Genomic DNA, 24,869 nt, shown 5'->3' with positions numbered 1-24,869 from the left:
AAGAGATGCTGTCACTGGCAGCCAGCAGGAGTTAGAGGACAGTTATCCCCCAAAGAATGGTAAACAGTGATGCCTCCCTGTTTGGGAGATGTGAAACTTGCATTTGAGAGGATGGGGAAGGGAGAGAGAGGGAGGAAGAGAGCGAGAGGGAGGGAAGGAGTGAGGGAGGGAGGAAGGAAGGGAGGGAGGGAGGGAGGAAGAAAGGAAGGAAGGAAGGAAGGAAGGAAGGAAGGAAGGAAGGAAGGAAGGAAGTCCCCATCTAGTTCACAGTGCAACTAAGACTTTTCACAATCTTTTTTATTTCAAGATCTCCTTTTAAGACACCTCAAATGGCTCAGGCAGGCCCTGAGCCATTTTGGAAGGGCGGTATATAAATCCAATCAATCAATCAATCAATCAGTAAAATTTAAGTCTGCATTTTCAGTTCTATAGATTAAATTCACAATCAATTCTCATCCCATTTGTGCTGTTTGTGAATAAGTTACATGGCGGATCCCTGGAGAGGCATAAGCCACTGGATACCTCTAGGTGAAGCTTGGAATGTCATATGAACATATGAAGCTGCCTCATACTGAATTAGACCATTGGTACACCTAGCTCAAGCCACCAAATGGAGCAGCGGGGAAGTAACTTACTTAGGGAGTAAGAGCTTGCCAGTTCAAATCCTCACTGGTATTTTCCCTAGAGGCTATTCTCATGATGGAGAGAAACAGTTTCCCTCCATCATGAGAACCACTGGGCTTGCCCACGAGCCCAGTGGTTCAATGGCAACTAGCCCACCTAAGAACCCCTCCCCTAAAACGAGGTTAGCAGAGCGCTCACTCCACTAACCCAGTTTTACTGATCGTACACATGAGTAGACTGCTGACCGGGAGGCTACAACAAGCCTCCCAAACTTGGGATTTCCCCAGAATGCCCTGCACACTTGTGTGAGGCATCCTGGGGCTTCCGGGGTCCAGGCAGTCCCTGATCCTTGCCACCCCTACTGGCTCTGTGACGTAGCCGGGAGTCATTTGGGTGGCTGATCCGGCTACCCAGGGACAGCTCTCTGCTCCCTGCTGAGCTCGGTTAGACTCCACACATTGATTGTGTTTAGAGCCTTCCAGCCTATGGGCAACACCTATATCAGGCAGCAGCGATATAGGAAGATGCTGAAAGGCATCATCTCATACTGCATGGAAGGAGCCAATGCTAAACCCCTCCTGTATTCTACCAAAGAAAACCACAGGGCTCTGTGGGCACCAGAAGTCAACACTGACTTGACGGCACAACTTTACCTTTGCACCTAGTTCAGTATAATGCCTGGCAGCAGCTCTCTAGGGAATCAGAAAGGGATCTTTCCCTGTCCTACTGTAGCTGCCTGGGATTGATCCTGACTGAACCTACATGCGAACTAGGTGGTTGGCCAATGAGTTATGACCCCTCTCATTAAAGGTCCTCATAGAAATCCTTGTGTTGTGATGCACCTGGGAAAATATATACTTAGCTGGGGGATGACATGGGATAGGGCAAAGGCTCAGTAGACTCCTTTGTAGTATGGTATATTAAAAACACATTTTAAACATGTTTATCCCCCGAATATAAAGACCAGTGGCTGTAATAATTGCCCCACATGAAGTATGTCTGTGATTACCATACATGAGATTGGCAGGATCTGCGATATACTTAAGCTACAATTGCCTTGGATTGATTATTAGAATGATTTGGCCCGTGCCTATCCTGTCACTGTGGAAGTGAAGAAGTCTGCCTAGTGCTGTCCATCCCTGCCTGAAAAAAGAATAAAAATCAATTTTATTCTGTGTTAAACAATTTTTTTTAATTTTTTTTTAAAAAGCCAATTGTTTGACTTGGAAAAAATCAGCCACTTGGACTTGCAAAAATTAATAAAACATTAACGCTTTTAAAAAATATAGATTGTCTATAAGTGCTGCTTAATGGACGAGTTTCTGGTTTTAAAGGAAGAGTTTCTGATTGTTATTACCAAACCATCTTATTACATAATCTCAACCATAGAACTGTAGGTGTTCATTAAGTAGAATGATACAATCTAATCTTCCTACAACAAACGAGCAATAACCATTTCCGTTTCATTGCAATTCATATTATATTATGTGTACCTGTTAAAATAGCTTGGAGCTCTTCTCACAATTGGTACGAAGAGCTCCGGGATAGTCTGCGATGAGAGCAGGTTACACTCACCCTCCCCACAGATGATTGTCTCTCCTTTCCTGGGTGGGCAGATTGCTCGCCCAGATGAGCGGCAGCTCCCTCAGCAGCTCTGAAGGTTGGGTTGCATGGAAGCGTCACTGTGTGCCCCTGTCTCCTGGAGCTCCAACAATGCACTGTGTGTGTGCTTGGTGGATTATTGGGATCCCCTCCCCGCCCCCAAGTATGCCAGCTGAACAGGAAAATGAGGTTAAGGGAGCACTCGCTCCCTTAACTTCATTTTAAAGGGAGGCTACTTAGGTGGGTTTGCCACTGCGTAGCCACCAGGATCAGGCCCAATTCCAGTGGTGCACATGCATGTGCAAAATCTGACTGGGCTGACTAGCCTGGTTTTACACACGCATGTGAATAACCTCCTTGACTTTTTAGGGCCAAATCCATGCCAGTGACGATGAGTGAATGCATCTCCATGTCTTTAAATTTTTCCTGCTTTTAATGATGGGGTCTGATCCAGATCAGGACTGCAGCACAGGGGAAAGAGGTTAATTCTTTCCCCTGCTCCTTTTTATCTATGCAAATTAGGGATGTGTGTTTTGTATTTTTTTTCTGTTTCGATTTGTACCAAATCCGAATCACCCCATTTTGTATTTTGTCTGAAATTAAGCCTTCCGAATCACCCCAGTTTTGTTTTGTATCTGAATTAATCCGAATCTGAATCTGAATTAATTCAGATTTTAAAAATGGGTCATGTGGTCAAAAGAGTGGGTGGGGGTTATAGTGCCCAATGAGTGGAAGCTACCACAAAAATTTCAAAGGAATTGGGCAAACTGCTGGTTTTTGGTGAATTTTTGAAGTTTGCGGGTCTTTCAGATTTTCTACATATGGTATGATGGAGGTTTCAGGAAAAGTATAGCTTCACGTGGGGTGGGGGGAAAGGGTGGCCCAGAGTGGAGTGTGGTTGGTGGTAGTGCCCAGTTGGTGCAAGGAAGCTACCACAATTTTTTCAGAGGAATTTGGCAAAGGGCTGGTTTTTAAAGAATTAATGAAGTTACGCATCTTTCAGATTTTCCTTTTAGGGTATAATGGAGGTTTCTGCAGTCCCATAACTCCACTTGAGGGGCACTGGGGTGGCCCAGAGCAAGTGGTGGTGTAGTGCACATAGGGTGCCAACCACCCACATGGGTTTCCAACCCATGAAGTACAGGGTTTTGTTGTTCTAGAAGTGTTCTGAGAGTAGATTCGCTAGTAGCATATGAGAGTGGATTCATGGTTTTTCATTTAAAATCTCATTTGCTACCAGAGAATCAAAACTCAACGCCTCAGAAACAACAAAGCCCAGTGCCCCAATCGGTTAGCAATCTAGGGGCGTGGTTGGCACCCTCTGTGCACTACACCACCACTCACTTTGGGCCATCCCAGTGCCCCCCAGGTGGAGTTATGGGGCTGCTGAAACCTCCGGTATCTCCTATGGGGAAAAATCTTAAAGACGCGTAAACCTCAAAAATTCCTAAGAAACCAGCCCTTTGCCCTATTTGGAATCTGGGTGCACCACCCTTGGGGCACTGCCACCCAACCCACTGTTTTGCACCTGAAGCGCCACATAAACAAGTTGAAAGAGTGATGAGAATGATGAACAACAATGACACTTTTGGCACAGTTACTTGAGAATTGTGCAGCAGGTGGGAGCCTGTCCTTGTGGCACTAGCACAGCAGCACAACCCATTTGTGGATTCAAGCAATCTTTCAATAAAAACACTCCCTCCCCATGGAACCGTGACCACCGGTCATTTGAGATAGCAAGATGGATCAATGAACTGCCTTGGTACTATGGAACAGCTTCAAATGTTCATTTAACTGAACTGGAGTGAGCCATAGCCCAAACAAATCAGCCTGCTGTTCAGAATTGTTGAGATTTATCATCACCGCATTTAAGAAAGTGCAAAACCAAGGATCATGGTTACAAGAAAGAGAGAAGCAACTAAGATTCCTGGGGATGTCAATAGATTGAAAGGGGTATTCCCCACCCCCCCTCCTTTTGTCTTCTGTAGTCCCATGTGGATGACCTGTCCCTGCAATGGCAAAAGTTGTGAACCACTGGCTTAGACATCATGTCCCAACAAATTACATTGTGGCCTAAATTCCATTAGACTGCTCAACTTGGGCAACAAAACATAGACACCACTCTAACTCATAAAAATCAGAAGAAAAACAAAATAGCTCTTCAAAAGACCCCTGAACAAGTCAAGAGATTCTATCTAAGCCTTTGGAAAGAAAAATCTGTGTAATTTCAGAACTTCCGTAACCAGCTTCTCCACACAATTTATATCATGGCTTTTAGCAAGAGCTTTGGAATTGCATTGAGCTCCCAAAGATATTTGGGTATTTCTGTCTCAAAATGCTGTCTTCCAAATCCCTTTGCAAGGTCAGTTTGCATTTCAATCACACTGAATACAACACTTAACTAAACTATTCATGCTCAACAGTTTTTGCATCTCTTATCTTCTACTAATCACTCAGTGCCTCAGCTGGAGTTCAGAGAGAGTCAGAGAAGTCAATTTAAATTGCAATGCTTTCCCGAAAATCAAAGCATTCTGTCCAAAACACAGTCATTTCAATTTGGAAACAAAAATCTTTGTTTTTTAATTCTTGATTTTGTTTTGGTTACAAAACCTCTGAAATTGCCATTTTCGGGCACAAAATATTTTGTACCCGAATCGAAATGCACAAGCCTAATGCAAATCTCCTTTGCCCTGAAGCAGCTGTTTGTCCCGGTAGAAAAAACATGAATGTCCAGGTATGACTTTTATAGGAAGGCAAACAGTAGCTCTGGGGCCTGATTTTCATTGGGGAAATTGATACAGAGGAAAGGTTTAAGCCTCCCCACCCACACCACAGTCCTGATTTGTATCCTTCCCCTCAGAGGTGCAGCGAGGTAATTTTGGATCATGGACCTAAAGGCCTTTGGAGGTCTCCTCCCCTGCAAATTAAGCATCATCATGTTTCACCTGTTGACCACACCACTTGGGACAGACTAAAGAGGATTTGGGGGGCCCCAGGGGCTGTGGAGGCCCTGGACTTCCTTGCATTGTGTATCCCATATGCTAACCTATTGATCACATAGCACTAGAGATTGAACTTTGGTAATCTTTGGGTTCCTCAGCAATACTGACTCATGAAAACACATAGGCACCTTCCATGGCTTCCATGGAAAATTGGGCCAATCCAATCCAAATGTTGACATCCTATGATTCTGAGTGAGCTAAAGGCACCACTATTACAAACAGATGGACTCTGTCCCAATTAACAATCCAGATCAGCTGTGCCTAGTAGGGGTCATGGAACGAAGCAGTGGAATGATTGACAAACTATTTTTGCTCTCTTGCAATCCACGACTCAGGTTGCTCAGGTTGAACAAGACATGTGGAAGGAGACTTCATTAAACTTTGAAAAGGATGCTGAGATAAAAATGAATATGTCAGTTATACCTGCTGGAACAGTTTCATATTTAGGGAAGGATAGGCCATTTGTTCTGCATAATGCAAATTGTAGCCAACTTTTCAGCATGTGAATCCGTAATTCCAGGCTGAATTACGTAACTCAGTTGTATCCATACTTCCTGGATTTATCAGGTAACTCAACTGTAACCATTAGGCAGTTGTTAAGAATCAACCCTACTACACAAAATTCAACAATGAAATAATAAAATGATTTAAAATTTTAAACTCAATTAAAAAAACCTCACATAAAAGAGATTAATATTCTGGGTTTATTAAGCATATTGATAATACTTATTATAAATGAGTTCAAAGATACATAGTCTATTAATCAAATTAACTACTAACATTTCCTTCATAATGTGACATTACTAATGATACAGTAATATCTCCTAACCATAGACAGAGCTCTTTGCTTATAATTAACCACCTTAGGCATAGTAAAAAAATATTAGTGCATGATTTCTTTGTTCACCTTTTAAAACCAGGTTACCTATAGTGCACAGTTTGAAATCAGCCTCACACAACTTTGACAAGAAAGCCTATTTCCAAATATATTAAAATATGTAGCCTCCATTTTGGCTTCTGGCAGCACAGTTGTGTGGCTGCCAGCATCTGAAATGAAATTATGCTAATTCATTCACACATCTCAACATTTTACCAGGAATATTCATTCATGGTTTTAAAAAAAAAGTGTTTCTGATAAGCGAAAGCTTTTCTTGACTTGTATAAAACTGAGCTGAATGCCCTCCTGGTCCACTTTTCATGTCAAAAGTGCTGTCATTTACCTGAATCCAATACTAGGTTTTTTCCAAGTTTTATGATGTCAGAAATCAGGAGATCGTCTTAAATTCAGAGTCCTGTTCCTTTTGAGTAGATGCAGGTTTAAGTGTATATAACTTCTGCTTTTAAAGGGAGTTGTCTTAAATTCAGAGTCATCTTCAATTTGAGCAAACACAGTAGCTGACATGACATTTTCAGAGAGTCAAAACCCCCTAAACCGACCTGTCTTGTGGTTGTTTGCAACTGTTCACAGCCTCTGTTTCCCCTCTGCTGTTTATTAGGCATAATATTTTTTTTCTGCTTCCTTCCTGCTTGAGTGATACCACCCAGTCAGGGATCATTGGACAGGATGCTGCTGCATAGCCAATCAGATTTGTCTATGTCTTGCCATCATTAAGCACAAATGAAGTCATTAAAAGCGATAACAATTCTTTCTATACAAGTTACATGTAGGAACCTAGCCAATTAAGGAATATTTCTGCGGTGTTTTCATAGCAACCTCTTAAAAATCACCAAAAGGTGGGATCCCTTTTGATGTTGATGAAGATTGTCATGAAACAGTGCACACAGCAACCCTATCCCCATATTTTGGCTTAGTCCTGCACTTATGCTACACACTCCCACCCATGCCTCATCCTGGAAATGCATAGTCAAAAGCTCAGCAAGTTATTTCAAATCAGCAGTCACTACTATTAGTGCTGCTGCTGCTACTGCTTCTTCTACTACTACTACAAATATTTAGGGACGTAGGAAGCTGCCATATACTGAGTGAGACCATAGGTCCATCTAGCTCAGTATTGTCTACCCAGACTGGCAGCAGCTTCTCCAAGGTTGCAGGCAGGAATCTCTCTCAGCCCTATCTTGGATATGCAGTACCACTTTTCAGCAAAAGTGCTCAAGGCCATTTAACAGGAAAAATAAATAAGAAATAAAAAGACAATTCCCTGACCCAAAAGGGCACACAACCTAAAAGGAAATAGAAGGTAGATACCAGCAACAACCACTGGAGGGATGCTGTGCTGGGTGCTGAATAGGGATAGTTAATTCCACTCAGTTCCACTCTCCGCTTATTCTTTCAGTCTTGTGCTCCTAGCCCTTCAGTCTGCACGTCTCTCCTGCTCCCTGTCCTGTCTCTCTTCCTTCCCAGAAATTAACTTTTCCTGTCTCTAGACTCTAAAGTGAAGCATCTCCCTCCCACTTCTTCCTCCATTCATGTTCATCTCATGTCCCTTCTGCTCAGTCCACTGCTTACTGCCCTCCTCCCCTTCAATCATCCTGCTTTCTATACACTTTCTCTCACTGCCTCTTGGGTTTACTTACTGTTCAGCTTTCTAGCTCAGTCCTTTTGCCTCTGCAGCCACCCTTCCTTTTGCCAAACGCATACTATTTCTGCTGTTCTAGCCACAGTGTAAAATCTGTCCAAATGGATTTTCTACTTGTGAGCACCATGTCACTGTTTCCTTCCTCATCAGTTAAAATGCTTGTGAACGTCCATTTACATTACAGCTGCTTGTCAATAGGTAAGGGCATTCACAGGCAGAATATAGTTAGTGATAAGCTCTATTACAAATCAACTTGGAAGAAAAAAGTAGTAGAAAAAAATGAAATGACTGGGGGCGGGGCGGGCGGGACATGTTTACTTACCTCTCCAGTTTAGTTTTTCTTTGTCCTTCAGATGTTTTAGTCTACCCCTGTCATTGAAAAAGGCCTTGGCCTTGCAGGAGAGAGCCTGGACATTTCAGGATATTGTTCAGAGCAACCAATTTATGACTCATAAACCCACTTTTTATATGTGTTTTTTTGGTGAAAACTTCTGATAATTAATTAAAACTATAACTGCTAACTGCAGAAACAAATCACTGCAATGTAACGTTTATTAAGTGACGCAAGTAGTAAATGCTACCTATCACTGTCACTAAATGGTTCTCTTTGTTAATCAAAAGAAAATTGTTCAGTATATTTTATTTAACGCCTCACAGAAGAATATGAAATATTTATGAATCACTACCACAACAAAAAATAAGCTGTTTCATAAATGGCCACATAAAATAAAATGAGCAGACTAGTGCTTACAAAGGAAATGACCTAGAGTTAACCAACAAATATAAAAGAATTTTGATGATGTCTTCAACAAAATGATTAGAGAAGGAGAGGGAAGAAAGAATCAACAGCTAGTGGAAATATTGGACTTACCATGATGCTTATTTCTTGCAGAATGTAGGAAGGGTATCCACTGAACAAGTAATGTAGCCGGTTTGCTGCAAAATACAGGGTCTGCCTATCAAACTTTAATATCACGATGCTCAGAATATCAGGCACTTCCTTAGTTCTGGAACTGAATACGTAGGTCTTTACTGTAGTCCAAAGACACCTCCAACAGTGAAAGATAGCTAATACTTAAGCACGTTGAAAACCTCCTGGGCCAACATCCTTTTTTTTAAAAAAAAGCAGGCTTTCTATGTGGCTGCCTCAGAGCTTTGAAATATGCTCTGTGCTGAAATAAGAGCATCTCCTTCTCTGTTTGTTTTCAGGAAGACCCTCAAGACCCTCCTGTTCTCGCAAGCTTTTAATTAGAATTAATTTTAATAATTTGTTTTAATAACTGTTTTATGCTATTGTTTTTATTGTGTCTGGTGTATTTTAATCAGTGTTGGTTTTTTAATATTTTAAATCTTGTACACTGCCTAGAGATGTACATGTCAGGTGGTATAGAAATATGATAAATAAATAATAAAAATGAACAATTCATTATCTTACACCAGACAAACTGAGCAAAGAGGTACCGTTTAAAGTGGTGGTTCTCTTATAGCAACTTCTTATTTATTTTTCATTGTAAACCTCTTTGAGCACTTTTGTTGAAAAGCAGTATATACACAATTGTCATTGTCATTGTATGCAAGGATTCCCTGGATTCTCAGGTGCACCATTATTTTCATGAACACCCATGAGGCAGAAGAGAGACTGAAGGAAAGTACCTGATTCTGGAACCTGAGGAAGTGCCTGTGCTTTTTGAGAACCGGGATGTGCAGATATGCTTCCATCAAGTCCACTGACATCAGGAAACCTACTTGCTGAAGACAATATTTTATTTCCAGCGTTTCCATGCATAATCCTCTCTTTTTAATGAACTTGCTTAATTGTATGGAATCTAATATTGCTCTCCATCCCCCAACCCTGAGAGCCACAGAGAAGGTTTGGGAGCCACAAAGAAAGTCAAATCAATGCAGGTGCCTAATGTGACTTTTTGTGTGTACCATTTATGCTCAGTTTTTCCACTGATGAAGGTTCCTCAGAAGGCCTCCATCTCTCCAATGTCTTGCTGTAGACAATGTCTTTCTTCCCACCCTGGCAATGTCAGTTGGGAAAATGGGGAAAGAAAACAATAAGAAGATGACTGGAAAAGAATATAAAAGAAACTTAGAGCAGGAGCTCTGAAAAATTCCACAACTAGACAGAACCAGAACTGGGGGAGTAGCTTGTGCCCCTGAGCATCATGGGACTACAGTTTGATTGACAGGCTCTGTCTCTCAGAGCAAACAGGCTAGTCACACCATCCAGAGGATATCCTCCCCCACGGTGCAAGAATGGTCTAAAACTCAGTAGTCCCAAAGCCTTTCCCCCCGCAAGAGAGCTTTCTGCATGTTCACTGTAGCAGTAAATTACACAACACTTTACAAATTATAGTCAAGATGGCAGTTTGCTTTTCATATGTGATATATAGAGGGAAATGATAAGGACAGTATTCAACCTCTAGCTGCGTTTGCTTAGTAGAGTATCAGGTTTAGAAACAGAGGCATAGCAAGCCCCATGATGATCTGTTTTCCCCCTATTACCCTCACCCTGCTTGTACATGGGGTACGCCACCCGCTGCCTTGGCTTGTTGCCGCTTGCCTCCTTCCTCCTCCTTTTCTCACCACCATTGCCACCACCTCCTTCCTCCTCTTCCCCTCACAACTGCCTGCTGTTGTGGGGCAAGTGAGGTTTCCTCTCTGGTATCAATGAGGAAACCTCCCATCCCCTCGTGTGCTGTACTAAGAGCCTACTGGGAGTTCCTGGCAGGCCCTTAGAGCAGCCAGTGTGGAGACGAGAGATTTCCTTGCTAGTGCGAGAGAGGAAATCTGCCATCTTCTTCTCCCTGCATGTGCCACTCTGAGCTTTCCTGGCAGGCTCTTAGAGCAGTGTGTGAGGGGAGAGGACATGAGGTTTTCTTTCTTGTGCCAGCAAGGAAAACCCCTATCCCCTCACTGGTCACTCCGCAACAATGGGCAATTTGAGTGTGCAAAGCACTCCATGTAGTATCTTGATATAATCCTTTACAACAACCCTGTAAAATCAGTATTATTGCTGCTGAGAGCTGAGGCTGAGAGAGCTTGTCTTGTCTACGACCACCTCATTCGTTCATGGCCAAGATGAGATTCAATTCAGGGAAGTTCTGATTCACAGCTCAGTAGCTTAGCCACTTCACTACACAGTTTATCAAGATTCAGTTACTATTTATCAGACTTGGTGGTCTGAAAGCAAATACGAGGTGATGCCGGCAAGCAAGAGGCAATTAAAGGGCAGCTCAATCTATGCCCAAACAACAAATTGCTCAGATGGGGAACCAGGCCAGAGTCAGCAGCTTAATAAGGCCTGATGTACTGTAACCTCATTGGCCCCTTGTGATACTCCATCATGCTGAATTGGTAGCTGCAATCTGGTACTTCTGGCCATCAGCAGTGGAAGCACAACACAGCAGTAGAGAGTACACCAACACTCCTTCCTTGGGCTAGTAGTCTCAGGAGTACAGAGAATAAGATATCTGGGTCCAGCCGCTAGAGTTTGTAGTCTGAGACCTCTGGTACCATACATTGCTTAGGAAGGTTCCGAGAACCCTCCAGATACTTATAGAACAGGTTTAAGGAAATTGGAAATCATGGCAGTTTGCCTGGCACAGGGATATGTTGGCTCCCTAAATGTGGATTACAATTTTCAGGCTGGGGATGATGGGAGTTGTAGTCCAATAAAATTTGTGGGGACCAAACAAGGTTGAGATTCCCTGGCCTAACAACTATCCACCCTCATTCTTCACTGCAGTTACATGGGAAAAGGAGAAAGCATCTACTTGCACTGACCACCAGTGAGTAGTAGCATATCACATGAATTGAGGGTCCCAGAGGAGGGTCCCAGAGGAGAGGTGAAGTGAGGCAATGCCATCTTATCAAGACCCAATTATATTTGGCCTGGAATGTTATCATCACCATCATATCATAACCTTCTCATCAAGTATGAGCACCTCTGGCCTAGTTCACTTTCCTTGCCTCTCTTTCATCATCTTTCTGTTTCTATGGTAGATTAAACCTAACAGATGGGAAGAAATATGTTGGGAACAGAAAATACGTTCCCATGAACAGTGTTGGACCAGAATCTGTACATTCTTTTCATCTGCATCAGCCCAGGTGCAAACTGCAAGTTCACATTGAGCAGTGAGTCAGTACAGAACTGGCAGCGTGACCATGCACATTATGCTACTCATTGGAGCTTTCCCAGGTCCTGAAAAACCACTCTAGATCTGCTGCCTAGCAATGTGCTCTGAATTCCTGGATATTGGATCCCTGATCCTTGATGCCCTGCAACTTGCTACTTGTTTCCAGGTGACTTGCTCCAAACTGGTGCTCCTTGGGCCTTGCCCTGCAGGTTTTTAAGGTAGCTGGAATTGGACAAAAGTATTTGTATGAGATATTTCTCAGGCTCCCTGAGAAGTTTCTCATTGGCTCCTGTTTTTCCAGGCTTTATTAAAATCTATTTTCCTGAGATATAATCAGCTCAAAAGCAAAGACTGGCAATAGCAAAGAAGAAAATAATCCTGTCTTTTATTTTATATCTGTTCTTTTCTCTCTCATTTTGTAAGTTTAAAATGTGGTCTATTGGCCTTTTGGCTAAGGCTGTTGTCAAAGATACTAAAAGGATTACTTTCATTTCTTCCTTTCATGTGCTGCAACCTCTAGATGTCCAACTTTTGCTGTGGAAAAACATCCTTTTTAAAATAGAGTTATCCTTTTTTAACTGTGTGCTCATGGGGTTCATTTTTAAAAGAAAAACCAAGATTCAGAATATTCGGGAACTCTCATAAGCACATCCTTCACAACAGCAGCTTTAGCAAAAGAAACTCTGCATTGGTTATAGTCATTTTTTATTAGCTCAGGAGATTTTGATTAGCCAAGGAGAGAAGATTACACCTCTGTCCATCACACCCAAAGAAAGGAAGAGAGATGAAACAATCAAAGGCCTGGTACTGTTTACTTTATAGTTGGAAGAGGGCCAACAGTAAACTTAGTGTATATCCTTGAACTTGGCTCTGCTCATTGGCCTTGCTAGTGGCCTTGTCCAGCTAACCAACAAGACTCCAAATTCCTTGCTTTTTTGTGTGTGTCTACTGTTAATCCACAAAGACATATGCTTAGCTCATTTTGATCTTTTACATTTTGATTGCTCTAGTGTCATCATTTCAGTTCTGCAACACTGCCATTCCTTAAGCTGATATGCAATTGCCTTGGCTTTCGGGGGGTGGGGATGCTCATTTGCAGGTGATTCCATTTAGATATATGATCAATGTTGATTTAAAACTGGGCAACTCCATCGTAGTCACTTACCTGCATACAAAGTCACCAACCTTTGGGAGGGTGCTGCTTTCATATGTGTTTGCTTATCCCTATTTACTCTTTCTCCCAGGCCATTTATACAACTGGCGGACTAAAATAGCAAAACATTTTCTGTACTGTGCCACATCAGGCTGCAAGTGTGTAGGTAGGTAGGTGGGTGGGGTGCTGCGTGATTGTATGTTTGCTCTATTTTGAGAATTCCATGGGCATAGAAAATGAAAGAAGGGTTAAGAAGAAGAGTTTTAGCCTAGCCTTCTCACTAACATGCAAATTTTGAAAAGCGTTGTATTCTATCTAGTAATTTTTTGTGTTTTGTTGTTTGGAAGTTTGTCCAAGTGGGACAAACCTGTAGAGAGAGAGAGAGAGTGTGTGTATGTGTGTGGGGTGGAGTCAGAAAGAAAGGGGAGGGAAAGGAGAAGGAAAATGGAATAAAGTTGTTTCTGGAATAAAGTCTTAGTTAAATCCACATAAGATAGTTTTGTGTTTACAAGGGAAGCAGTTATAAAATGGGGGGGCAAGGGAGAGACACATAGAGGCTACTTGTGTGGAGTGCTGGGATCCTCATGGATCCCAGCACTCCTGCCTAGTCTAACCCCGCTCCCAAGCCTGGCTCTCAGCTGAGGTTAAGGTAGCAAGCACTCCTGTAACCCAGCTGTTGGGATCATGTGTCCCCTTGGGCTCCATGGAGCCTGAGTAGACACAGCAGAGGCGTAAATAGGGAAAACGGCACCCGGGGCAAGCACTGAAATGGCGCCCCCCCCACGCCCCCCACCCCCCCAACATACTACATTATACTTAGGTTTTGCCTCACAAGCGCCCGCCACCGCCAAGCCAGGCCACTGACTGGCCGCCAGGCACCAGCAAAGCAATGGGGGGGGGGCGCGGGCAGCGCGGAAGGGACCGCTCGTGGGGGAGGGGGCGCTGACGTGCTCCCTTGACTGCTGCAGTGCTGCTGCACTGAGCAGGAAACATTTGTATTAACAAAAAATTTTTAAAAAATAAATTTTTTTGGTCATGGCGGCGCCCCCCACGTGACCAGAAAAGATGGCGCCCGGGGCACGTGCCCCCCCTGCCCCCCCTATAGTTATGCCTCTGAGACACAGAGACAGGTGCCTAGAGTATCCGTCTGATAGGGGAAGGTGCTTGTTGCAGGGTGACTTGTGGGATATCCAGAGGCTGGGAAAATGAGTCCCAGCCTCTGTTGATCCTTGCTGCCAGGAGCAGTGTGGATAGTGATCCGTGCTGCTCCTGGCAGCATGGATTGTGTGCTTATGTAGCACACATGCTGAAGAAGCGATCATTGTTCATCTGGGGGAAGGTAGGTGGAACCCTGCCTCCCCCCGCCTGCCCCACTGCAAACTCATGTGTGCAGTTGTGTGAATAGCCCCACACAGTCTTCAACTGCTGCCCTGAAGTAGTTCAGTCCAAAAAAGGGGTTCTATTGGATTTTGCTGTAGAAATTGACTCAGACACAAAGCCCTAGCCTAGCAGGTATTCTAAAACAGGGGATTACTGGTTTCCCACAATTTCAGTTCATTCTCTGCCTTGCTAGCCAGGACCATCAGCAAGCTTAGCTCCAATAGCCTGGAACTTCGCTTGGGAGAAAGAAGGCAGCTCAACCTTTAACTTCTATTATTTATTTATTTTAACATATTTCTATGCCACCCAAAACTTGCGTCTCTAGGTGGTTTACTGTGTTTTTTTTAAATTGTTTTAATTCTAAGCAGAAACAAAAATGGAGATGGTATGACCTGCTGGTTGATAGCACTGCTGGTTTTGCAAGGCATATCAAACAGCTGAATGCTATTTGGGAGAAATGGAAGAAGTTGGATACTCATGTTTCCCAAAGCAGAAGGATTTTTTTTAATGCTATAAATATATTTGATCATATGCAGAAGGAGAAGGAAGAGGCTGGGCTCTGGGTTTGTTTGTGCTGCATATTCAAGAAAGAAGTTCGGGAGGGGGGAGGCATCAATGGTGTGTGTAACTTTAAAATTGGCAATGTGGTCTTTGGGTCAAAAGTTTTCTTATCCCACGTATATTGAATTGTCCCTTTGCAGCTATTAAGGTGTATGACTATTCGTGTTAGTATGAGTTTCCACCTCAGTGTCTTAGTTAGGAATCAATTCCGCTTGATATCACATCTCATGCGACCTCAACAAATATGTACAGATTATAAGTAGTTGGGATAAGAGCCCAGAAATTCTCTTGGCAGTGTTGGCTTGAACAGAACCTTTTCAAAAATGCAGTTCAGTATTCCAGTCTTTTACAGTCCAGAACATAATGGAAAGAGAAGAGAGATAATATTGAAGGTGATAACAGGAAAATGACACAAAAGTGTTTGACAGCTTTTTCTCCCAGGGTAGAAGGTAAAATTCAACAGAAAGATCAGGTGGGGACAGGAGGAAAAAGGAAAACAATATGTTGAAACTGAATTGCATATCTAAATAGTTTCAATTTAAACCCCCCACATATTTCAGAATAACTTGGATATTAATTGGGTTATAGCTGAACATGCTGCAGATTTTAAAACACCCACATTCCTCAAAGGGGCAAAAACCAAACAAATACACACACCCCCACAAATAAAACAACCCAGTACAGAAAAATGCCCTAAACAACACATTTTTGAATAAAACAAGAATATCTGGGAAACCAGTAGCAATAACGGGAAACAATTCCATTTGTTTTTATTAGGCAATTATTGAATGAAAGAATGTGAGAATAGATTGGGAACCACTGACGTATTGCATCTCCTCCTCCTTGCGATTAGCTTTGCCGTTCAGGCTTTAGGCTTTCTCGGCAACTGCCTTCACACACTATTATAATGATTTTCACACATCCTGCTTTTAGGGAGTCCTCAAGCTTTCACATGAGCTTCTCTTCTGAGGAACCTCTGCATACACAAATAATCCTTGCACATTCCTGAGGATTCTGGAAAGTGTTTTGAGATGCACACTCAGTTCATGCAGGATACTGACCAGTCTTCTTCAGCCTGACCTTCATCTTAACATAAATTGAGAGTGTGCCCTAGAATAATCACACCAAGACTTTCCTGTGGCTACGAACTGAAGATGCATCTTTGTACAGGCTGCTGCTTTATGATGGTGTTGAAGCCAATATTGACTTCTCTCTTTATATGAGGCAGAACAATATTGTCTGTCTTACTTTGGGATTGGAGTTGCCACTGTTGATAGCATGAATTAAAATGTAAAATTTTGTAATATTTGCCTTTGGGGGCTGCAGAATGGTTTGGCTATATATGTGTCATGTGCATGCGGACACACATATCACACACTCCAAAAAGCACAAATTAGGCATGCAAATTTAGCCTGTCCACATTGTATATTTGTAATTGCATTGCACAGCCTTTGCCTCCAGACTTCCCTTGTTAGTACTGCTCTCTGTTTGGAATGTTGTTGAATGATTAGCCTACTCCTAATTACTTGGATTATGGATCCACATGGGTCCCTAATCACTTGTATCCTCATGGGGATCATGCCAATCACTGTTTATGCAGACACAGATGGCCACAGCTTAGTGCCTTCTTAAATTAGGTTGTTTCCCTATATTTATATGACTGTTTCCTTTTTTCTACCAGCTCCAATAAGTAAAAATAATATTGAAGTCCTTGTTCCAAAGCAGTCCGAATGTCTGATTGGATTATAAAACTGTAAGCCACAGAGAATTAAAATTAAACATCAGTTTAGAGCCTCTGAGATTGGCATGGCCATTTAATAATTCATATTTAGTTTCTGGTGTTCAAGAAATGTGTAACCATAGTTGACCCCTATTACTGCTTTCTTTACTCTAGGTTCTTCATGAAGATACTGCCTGATAGCTATTTCAGTTGAAAAGGGGGGTTATTTATTATCCAAAGTATTACTAGAGGTGGCAAGTGTTCTTTTCAGTCATACCAAAAACAGCAGCACACTAATCTATATTCTGTTCTGTACTCCCCTTTTTATTCCACAAGGCCTCTTCCAGCAAGAGAAATTGAAAGACAATACAGAATATAACACAGAGCCTGTTAGTGAATTTCTTTGGCTCAGCCAACTGAGTTGATGTATAAGATAATGAGAAAAGTAAATGGTAGAGAGAAAACATAATTCCATAAGCAACACATACAATGTGTTGCTTATGGATGTTGCTGCATAAGCAACACATACAATTCCATAAGCAACACATACAATTCCATAAGCAACACATACAGTGTTCATAAATAAGGTAGTTTGGAATAAGTTCTATAGCTTCTATGAGTCAGAGAAACTGAATAAACTGTTTAAGAATTTCTGTTGATCAGGTATATGTTGAGATGCAGATAGGAGAAAATTGCCAGCATCAGGGAATCTGAGTGTGTTGTTGTTTATTTCAGTGTAGCAGGATTTCACGCTGGGTGAACAGCACAGCTTCTATCATGGCACATCTTTCCATAAAGTTCTATTATTCATCTTGATTTAACGAATACGTGTATATTTTGCCAAACTGTACATGTGGATGGAATAAAAATAGCTTAGCTACATAGACTTAATATTTGTGTGAAGAAATAACCTAAAAGCTAGAATGCATGTTGCGTGTACAAAGCCTGAGAGAGATAGAGCAGGACAGGAAGAATATATGGGCTCACATGAATTTATCATATATGTTTTTTCTTTTAATCCTGCTGTGGGTAATTAAGAATAGTAAGTGAGGATTAAAGAACAAATTGTGCATGAAACTTGTTACACTTTTATACCCTTTTATATCTGGAAGAATAAAAGAACCCTTTTATATATGGAAGAATCCTTTTTTTCAAGGATAACTTAAATATCTTAATGATGGATAAAAAAATGCAATGTGTTCAGAATGGAATTTTCAGCTAAATGTATTTGATGCCTCTCCCCATTACTTTTAAGACCATCCTCATTGGGAAGTAATGCCCAGTTCTGGATTTCCCTTACTGATAAATAATCTTGTGCAACCTAGCAATGAAAACCAATATCCCAGTGGAATAGGTGATAATCATTAACTGTTTCTCATTGACTACTGGTCACCTATCTAGGCCAGAACAAAATACTTCAAATGATTTATCTCTGAAGCAGAAGTAGAACTCATTTGCACGACCTTTTGACTTCCTGACCACTCTGTCACCTCTGCTGTGGGGATGTGCATTTTTAATTTGTCTAGAGGCAAGATGTCAGACTGACCTTCTCTCTAAATAGATTTGACTCCCAATAGAGAAGATCTGTGACCATCTCAGACTTCCATTTGCTGAAAAGGCCACAAGTACCCTAATGAGAAAGGGATTAGCTCTTTACTACTGGTAGACAGAGAATAAAGTTAAATGCTATTGTGACAGGACTGCTGGTATCATGAAACAGTATATGACTATTATTTTCTATTTGATACAAAGAGTCACAGCCAACAAATACATCTATAAACCATTGACTTAGGTAAATTAATGTGATAACTTATTACATACTTACCTGTGGATCTCCCTGAGGTTCTTTTGAAAGTTTAGGTTATCATATTGAGTACAGAGCTGGCCTCATCTTCTTGATAAACACACAAAGTTTATCCGCAAGTTATATTGTTGCTCTTCTGTCAGAACAACCTGGTGGATGAGATGCAGTCAACTCACCAGAGGCTGAGTCAGGGGCGTAGCTAGGGGAGAGGAGGCCCATATTCTTCCCAGCTGCCCCTTGGAGTGAGAAAGATAATGATGAAAATAGAGAGGGGTGGAACTGGGGGCCCCCTCAGTTGCTGGGAGGCCCAGGTTCTTTGAACCCATCCACTCAATTATAGCTTCAGGATCGAGACATTCAGTTCATTTTGAACTGATTATGAGATGTCTCTGGCTACAGCACCTTCAAGATCTTGATCAGAGCAGACTCTGAAATAAGCTCAGGAACTTTAGGTCCCACAGACCTAAGTATTGTTTGGGCAGGGTCCCAGTTTGTCTCTGTTGCCACAGAAACTGTACCTCTTTTCCGGGATCAAACCCACACTGGCCAGACTTATCAGCAGTTGCTCTATTGGAGACTCAATCTGTTGCCCAGGCTACAATAATTGTGACATCAGAAGTTATTAGCTTGCTTACACCTAGGCAACTCTGATTGACTAAAGGCCTCATGTGGCCACTATATTTCTGGATGGTCTCTCTCTGCCTTGCTCCTTCTGGACCCAAATTCACTCTGGCTCCAGTTCTGGCACTGACACCTGTTCTGATAAATTGTGTCCCAACTTACTTCATTCAACCTCCTGGTCTATTTTTTCGAATACAATACTTAACCACAAAGCAAAGTTACTTTCTAGTAAAGTGTCTGTTCTACCTCTTCATTTTCAACCTGGATCAGCTGGTCAGCTAATCCATACTTTTTTGGCCATAAAGCATTGTTGTCATGGTTCTAGGATGGATCCAGTTGAGCTGGCAAGCTTTTCACACATGCAAAGCTTTGGGAACATAAAGACACCTGTCATGATGGGGTCTGCATAAACAGATTGAAAAATCTTTTGCTGAACTCAGCAGGAACTCTATTTCTTTACCAAGGTTTATTCTAATATGCAACGGGACACATTTTTTTGCAGTGCAAAAAAAAAAAAGTGCAGTGGAAAACTAAGCTTTTGTGCAGTTGAGTCTATGGAATTTCAGAAAGAAGTGGGATGTTTCTTAAACAGAAATGGGGCGGTGGGGAGAGAGAAAAACCTCCAGAAAAAGAAACAGAAAATAAAGATGAATACTATTTCCTTTCAATCTTCTGAACCTTATACAAACATTATATTAGAGCTTTTCTTAACTCTCCCCATTATGGGAATTCCCATAATGCACTGCACACTTGCATGGTTTATTGTGGGATCTCCAGGGGCCAGGACACATCATCCCAGCCTCTGGAGCTCAGCGCTGCAGGCATGCAGCACTGCTCATCTGGGAGCGCAGTTCATGCTCCCAAAGGAAGAGCTCAGTCGTTTGAGGAGAAGGTGACTTAAAAGTAGTCTCTCCCACCGCACTCTCAGCAATCGTGAGAATCACCCCATTGTTTAACAAAAGTTCCTTAAGCGTGATGGTTACAAGTTCTAGGGGTTCATAATCATAGTGGCTTCAAAGCATTGCCATAGTTTACAGAGATGTGAACGGTTTTTCTCCACTCTGGGGTTCAGATGCTTTGCTTGGTTACAGAGTTTCTGCTCAGTCCTGAGGACGGTGGGTCTTCTGCTCAACAGGCACTAACATTCCAGTAGAGAACAGATTCATCCCTGCCTCCACCTAAGCCCCACTCCTCTCTTCACCATAGAAATCTCCCCATCCAGAACCCTTCTCTCTCCAAGCCTCTGGCTCACCTTCTCCCCCCTTCACTGTCTGACTATCCGTCATCCAGCCAACCAGCTGATTAGTATTACCTCTCTCTCACTCTAACTGCATCTTTGTGCATTCCAAGCAGGTTTGCTGTCAATCAACCTCTCCTGCACTGCACAGACTTAGACATTTCTATAAACATATATCTTATTTATTTATTCATTTAGTTAGTTAGTTTTATTTCTTACATTTCTATACTGCACCATACAAAAGAAGTCCTTAAGTGATTCACAATCTAAACAATACTGTAAATAAATTTAACAACCAATACTAATGACTTGACTAGCAAGCCAGAGGTTGTCGGTTCGAATCCCTGCTGGTATGTTTCCCAGACTATGGGAAACGCCTATATTGGACAGCAGCAATATAAGAAGATGTTGAAAGGCATCATCTCATACTGCGTGGGAGATGGCAATGGCAAACCCCTCCAGTATTCTACCAAAGCCAACCACAGGGCTCTGTGGTCGCCAGAAGTCGACACCAACTCAATGGCACACTTTACTAAAAAACAGATTAGGTCCAGGGCATTTAAGAGCCTGCTCCATTAAGTGCTCCGCCGCCTACTGAGATCATCCAGGGAGGTCTGTCTGCAGTTGCCACCAGCTCCTCTGGTGGCTGCTCAGGGACGAGCCTTCTCTATTGCTGTCCCGAGGCTTTGGAATGTGCTCCCTGCTGAAACAAGAGTATCCCCATCTCTGACAGCTTTTAAAAGGGCTGTTAAGATGGATTTAGTCATCCAGGCAAAATTCAGCATTAAGAAAAAATGTTTTAATTTTTGTTTTAATCTGTGTTTTCTAATTGTAAACCACCCAGAGATGTGAGTTTGGGCAGTATATAAACTAACTAACTAACTAACTAACTAACTAATAAACAAAACTTTTCAGACCCTATTCATCATAAATGTATACGGAGTTAAGCATAACTAACAATTCATTTTAGAAGAATAATCCCTTTTAATGGAAAAAGACTCAGAGATAATGACATCATGAATCAATACTCTTGATGCCAGTTAGAATTTTGTGGCACCATAAAAATAAGATCATTTAAATAGGAAAATCATTCATGATCTCAATTTCATATTTGCATAGCAGTTGGGCTGAATGGAATAGCTTGATCAAAGAGAAGCTGGCAGGCTGGAAGTTGGCAGGCAAGATGGCCACAGTTAATGCAATACAACACAATCAGATTTCTAAATTTAATATAAACATATTTCTGTATCACTGTTGCACCTGTCTGCTGATACCTCCACACACTTAACCTCACCCTCAATCATGTAAAGACCACTTACTCCCATGTAGCAAATATTTCATAGTAGTTGTGCAGTCTGATGAAAATCAGAACAAATTTGGGGGGAAAGCAATAATTTTTGAGCATTGCAACCATGCTTCAATGGATTAGTTGCAGATGGATGCAGGGCTACACATTAGCCCTGTGAAGGCATTCTTAATGGGTACGTGTATGCATGGTACAGGTTGGGGTCATGCCTGCTGGTGCTACCCTTTCACTGCACCCAGCCTTCAGAAGGCCTGTCTGTCCAGAAATCTACGTACACATGCACATCAATTTGCATAATCCTTACATGTGCGACCCGTACACTTCATTTTTGCAGGTTATTGATCATACAGGAAGGCCATACCCATGTAGGCTGCAGATAAGACCTCAAAATCAAGGTTGGGAAAGAGGGGGCAAGGTCAATGGGAATGGAACTGACCCCACTAAATGTGCACTGAACAAATTTAAAACTTCTGCACAGAACTATGGAAAGGTGTAGGCAGTAGTGTACAGGGACAAGACAAGGGGAATGCGTACAGAGGCAAGAAGAGATGTATAGTAGTGGGCCCTGAGGCAGTCCTCCATGGGCCAAATTTTATCCAGACACTGGCTGAGTTCACACACATAACATGGAACCTACTTGCAAAGTCAGTAACCAATTTGTCCATGACCATCTGAACCAAGACCAAGGCAGGAACCTGATGTAACCTAGAATTTAATTTGGCTTGCCGGACGGAGTGATGCTCCTGCTGAGATGTGTGTTATATCTGAACCCATGTTCTTCATGAACCATTGATTCATTCCAGGTGAGCCAGCCTCCTTTTGTAATCAAGACCAATGGTAGTGAGGCACAATGATATAGTGAAGTATTGCCAGTGGCAGATGATATAGCAGATGATATAGTGAAGGGCTGTGCAAAGCAGACTGAAATATCATCAGGACCTTGCTCGGAGGCTCAGGCAGAAGGTATATTCCTGGCTCAATTTGGCTATTCCCAACAAAATCAGATATGTGATTGTCTGAAGCACCAACCAAGGAGAGGAGAGCTGGTCTTGTGGTAGCAAGCATGACTTGTCCCCTTAGCTAAGCAGGGTCAGCCCTGGTTGCATATGAAAGGGAGACTAGAAGTGTGAGCACTGTAAGATATTCCCCTCAGGGGAAGAGCAGAAAGTTCCAAGTCCCCTCCCTGGCTTCTCCAAGATAGGGCTGAAAGAGAGATTCCTGCCTGCAACCTTGGAGAAGCCACTGCCAGTCTGTGAAGACAATACTGAGCTAGATAGACCAATGGTCTGACTCAGTATATGGCAGCTTCCTGTGTTTAACCCTCCACATCTCAGGCTGGGGGAACCTCAGGTTCTGCATTATGTGTGAATCTGGCCACTGAATTTGGCCAATGTGAAATTATTAAAGTTGGGAGAAAGGTTGCAATTCAGGTGGTTTTCAGCAAAGAATAGCAGATAAGCATTAGGGGTGTGCACAGACAGTTCAGTGCTGAACCTGTTAATCTCAAACCAGGCTGGTTTGGCAGCTCGAACTGGAGGCGGTTTGGTCCGTGGTTGAACCGAACCAAGTCCAGTTTGGGCAGACCAGTTTGGTGTCGAACAACTAGGGTGGGTGGGGGCGGTGGCGAGAGAGGTAGTTAAGAATCTAACCCAGCTGGCACAGCTGCTGCCGCTCATACAGGGGCGTAGCAAGGTTGGAGTGGGCCCAGAGACAAGATTTTAAAATGGGCCACCCCCCAAAGTCCAGGGCCTCCGCACACCCCAGGCCCCCAAGGATTTAAGTCTGATATTCCAAAATAAGTATGCTGCCTGCAAATACATTTCACTGAATACACACACACACGTCACAATATATAGTGATATACATTGAGTACTATACATTTGTATTACTTTTAATGCCTAGAACACACTAGAAAGATGAATGATTAAAATGGGCCCCTCGCTGCAGATTAGCAAAGGAGACTTTCAACCATGCAGGGTGAACCTATGTTTGTTTTCCCAGAATTCTGAACAAATTCAGTCAAGTTTGATTGCAGGAGGTTTTTCACAGGAGGCTTTTAAAGCCCTTTAAGACACATCTCCTCTGGAATGGACGTGCTGCATTCACATGTTGGCCAGATTTACCCTGAAGTCCCTGCAAGTTATTGGGGAGCAGTTCACACACAGGAAAAATAAAATAAAAGCACCACACATGCTTCACAGTTCTCACTCAGACCTTCTGGGTTGCAAAACAACTTGAACATAAGTGCATTTATAAATGAATGAATGAATAAATAAAATTAATAAAATACTGTTCCAGAAGTTTTTACAATTTTCTGCCATGAAACAAGCCACTTATAGGACTTTTTAGATAGTTTTTTTTAAGTCAGCAAATTTTCCAAGCTGTTTCAAAATAAATATTCAGAGACTTCTCGGTCCCTCCCCCCCCCCATATCCAAGCCCTATGGCAAGCAGATCCCTATATATGGGGGGGGGGGAAGGTAACCACAAAAAGGAGTTCACACTCTACCTGGCAAATGCTGGTCTGGGTTAAGCAGGGCAGCAAGGGGTCTTCTGCTGCAGAGAACACTCTGGCTGCCTCCTCCTTCCTGGCTGGCTTGGGCCCTACTCGAGTTCAGGCTTCACTGCGGCCTCCGTGGAAGCCCCGCCCACCCGCCGATCAGCTGAGAGGCGGGAGAAAAGGAGCTCTTGGCAGCTTGCCTGCTGCTTCCATTGCGGTCCAGCAGAACAAGCAGGAGAGACGGCGAAGAGGGCAAGTGGCTGAGAGGCTATGGGGCTGGGCAGGGGGCAATGGGGAGTCACATGAGGTGCCCCTGGGGTGCCCCTCCAGGCAGTGGGGCCCCCAGACAACTGTCTCCCCTTGCCCTATCATTGTTATGCGCCTGCGCTCATACACACACACACCCCGGTGCAGCCCATAGTCAAGCACGTGCCGCAATGCCTCCTTTAGAAAGCCAATTGTCCACACAGCAGTGGCGCAATTCCAGCCTACGTGGATGCTTGGTGGCCATTTGTGTGGTGGACACATGCCTGGGCAGCTTGCTAAAGGACACATCGCGGTACGCACTTAGCTATGGGCTGCACCGAGGGGGGGGGGGAGCGGTGACGCTGGCAGCCTTACCAGCCGGGTAACACATTTTAACTATCTCTCCCATTGCCCCCCATCACCCCTCACAGG

General features: G+C 42.8%; 1 long non-coding RNA gene across 2 annotated transcripts in view; it reads right to left on the bottom strand.

Moving 5' to 3' along the window:
* LOC128348837 (uncharacterized) overlaps positions 1-24,310 on the bottom strand; it is a 56,827-nt gene extending 32,517 nt beyond the window's left edge. The window contains exons 1-2 of one of the 2 annotated variants that reach the window (XR_008318370.1): positions 24,201-24,310; positions 18,550-18,764 (exon numbers count right to left, since the gene is read on the bottom strand). This is a non-coding gene — a long non-coding RNA (uncharacterized LOC128348837). The remainder of the gene's footprint in view (positions 1-18,549; positions 18,765-24,200) is intronic. The other variant, XR_008318371.1, reaches the window with a different exon arrangement.
* Positions 24,311-24,869: the final 559 nt, after the last annotated feature.

Source organism: Hemicordylus capensis, chromosome 3 (assembly GCF_027244095.1).
Source record: "Hemicordylus capensis ecotype Gifberg chromosome 3, rHemCap1.1.pri, whole genome shotgun sequence".
NCBI lineage: Eukaryota > Metazoa > Chordata > Lepidosauria > Squamata > Cordylidae > Hemicordylus > Hemicordylus capensis.
Note: the sequence above shows the minus strand (reverse complement) of the source record. Positions and strands in the feature narration are given on the sequence as shown.